Genomic DNA, 2,961 nt, shown 5'->3' with positions numbered 1-2,961 from the left:
CATCATATTCATTCTCACTTGATTCAGAGGAGGTATATTTGAGTACCTTGGCACCCTTTGCCATGAAGCAATAGGTGGGAGCGTAGTCATCATCGCCTTCATCAGCCTTGTTGGTGAGGTCATTTTCTTTAGTGTTGAAGACAGACTTGCTGACGAATGCAGTAGCGAGAGCTAGGCTAGCCACTCCGGATTCTGACTCCTCATATGTCTCCTCTTCCTCATTTTCTTCAGATTCAGCCTCAGAGTCCATTTCCTTGCCAATGAATGCCCTAGCCTTCTTGGAGCTGCTCTTCTTGTGATATGAAGGCTTTGAGGATTTTGATGATGAAGATTTTGTGGATTTCTTCTTTTTCTTCGCATCATCAGAACTGTAATCCTTGTATTTCTTCTTCTTTGATTCCTTTTCCCACTAAGGACAATCTTGAATGTAATGTCCAGGTTTCTTGCATTTGTGACAGAGCCTCCTCTTGTAGTCACTAGATGAGGAATCATTGCTCCTTGTGGGTCTTCCAAAGCGACCACGTCTTGAGAACTTCTGCAACTTCTTCATGAGCAGAGCTAGATCATGGCTTAGTTCTTCAAGATCACCAAGGTTGCTACCAGAGTCTTCATCTTCGGACTCAGATACTGCCTTGGCCTTCAGTGCACGTGATTTGCCATAACTCGAACCATAGAGATCTCTTTTTTCAGCAAGTTGGAACTCATGAGTATTTAGCCTCTCGAGAATATCAGAGGGATCAAGTGACTTGTAATTAGCACGTTCTTGTATCATCAATTCCAGAGTGTCAAATGAGGAATCAAGCGATCTCAGCAATTTCTTCACCACCTCATGGTCGGTGATGTCAGCGGCACCAAGTGCTTGAAGCTCATTTGAGATGTCAGTGAGGCGATCGAAGGTTTGTTGAACATTTTCATTGTCAAGTCTTTTGAAGCGATTGAAGAGATTGCGAAGAAAATCAACTCGAGGGTCACGCTGTGTTGAGACTCCTTCATTCACTTTGGACAACCTGTCCCAGATAAGCTTCGCTGTCTCCAAAGCACTCACTCTGCCATACTGTCCTTTGCTCAGATGGCCACATATGATATTCTTTGCTTGAGAGTCGAGTTGCTTGAATCTCTTCACATCAGCAGCATTTAGAGAAGGTGTGACTGAGGGAACACCATTTTCCACAACATACCAGGGATCGTTATCAATTGCCTCAAGATGCATTCGCATCTTATTCTTCCAGTAGGGGTAGTCTGTCCCGTCGTAGGTAGGACACCCCGCAGAGACCTTGATGATACCTGCGGTCGACATAACTAAAACTCCAGGCGGTTAAACCAAAATCACACAGAACAAGGGAGTACCTTGCTCTGATACCAATTGAAAGTGCATTATATCGACTAGAGGGGGGCGAATAGGCGATTTTTATGAAATTCTTCACTAAGGAATTTGCCGGTGAGGAAATTCCTTAGCGAAGAACTACTAGCAGCGGAATGAGTACTCAAAAGTAAACATAACAGAATACAAGCATAGTCATCATGAAGAAATGAAGACAGGCATAGAGTACAGGAAGCGTAAGCACATGATAACACAGGATGAAGACAAACAGACTGAAGAAATTGAACTGAGGAAATTGAGAAAGTCTTAAGTCAAGATCTTCAAACACAGATATGAACAAGCACACAACACAGTTATGAGGAAATGAAAGAGTTGAGGAAATAGAACCAATAAGCTTGGTGAAGACAATGATTTGGTAGACCAGTTCCAACTGCTGTCTCAGTTGTACGTCTGGTTGGAGCGGCTGAGTATTTAAACTCGAGGACACATAGTCCCGGACACCCAGTCCTGAACACGCAGCTCAGGACACCCAGTCCTCACCGTATTCTCCTTGAACTAAGGTCACACAGACCTCGTCCAATCACTCGTGGTAAGTCTTCAGGTGACTTCCGAACCTTCACAAACTTGGTCACTCGGCGATCCACAATTCCTCTTGGATGCTCTAGACCATAACGCCTAACCGTCTGGAAGAAGCACAGTCTTCAAAGGTAACAAGCATCGGATCCACCCAGGATCAATCTCTTCAGTGATGCTCAATCACTTGGGGTTTGTAGGTGTTTGGGTTTTGGGTTTTTCCTCACTTGATGATTTTCGCTCAAAGTCCTCGGAGGATGGGTTGCTCTCAAATGAGAAGTGTCAGTTTCTCTCGGAGCAGCCAACCAGCTAGTGGTTGTAGGGGGCGTCTATTTATAGCCTAGGGAGCAGCCCGGCATGATAAGACATAAATGCCCTTCAATGATATGACCGTTAGGTGGATAGATATTTTGGGACAGCTGGCGCATAGCACAGCAACGGTCGGAATTTTGAGTAGCAAAATCCTCAGGGCCATCATGTTCCTCACTGTGTAGGCAATCCGCACTGGCGAATTCCTAACTCCTCAGTCAGAACAAAATCCTCAGAGACTAGAAGAACTTTGTCTCTGTCACTGAAGAATATGACTGGACTGTATGAGATTTCCAATGGCTTCACTCGAAGGGATTGGTAGGTGTAGGATTTTGAGTTGAGCATCACATGGAAATTTTTTCCTTAGTATTTCCTCGACCGCCTTTAACAGTATGTTGTTTCCTATGACTCAATAAAGAGAAAATGAAACTACGAAAACAAAAGTCTTCACGCTTCATGTTCCATGAATGAATACCAAGTCTTCAAGGTCACACCAATTTCTTCACTTTCAAAGTCTTCAGAAAGTCTTCAGAATACCAAAGTCTTCAGACGAAGAACTTCATTTTTAGGGGTCGACTTTGTCTGTAAATATCAAACTCCTCATGGACTTATAGACCTGTGTACACTCATAAACACATTAGTCTCTTTTACCTATAAGTCTTCAATACACCAAAATCACTAAGGGGCACTAGCTGCACTTACAAGTGGCGGTCGGGGATGAGCGATGGTCTCTTCCTACCAATCTATCCCCTAGGAGC

The sequence above is a fragment of the Triticum urartu genome, chromosome 1 (genome assembly GCF_003073215.2).
Source record: "Triticum urartu cultivar G1812 chromosome 1, Tu2.1, whole genome shotgun sequence".
NCBI classification, from domain to species: Eukaryota; Viridiplantae; Streptophyta; class Magnoliopsida; order Poales; family Poaceae; genus Triticum; species Triticum urartu.
This window is presented reverse-complemented; position numbering follows the sequence as displayed.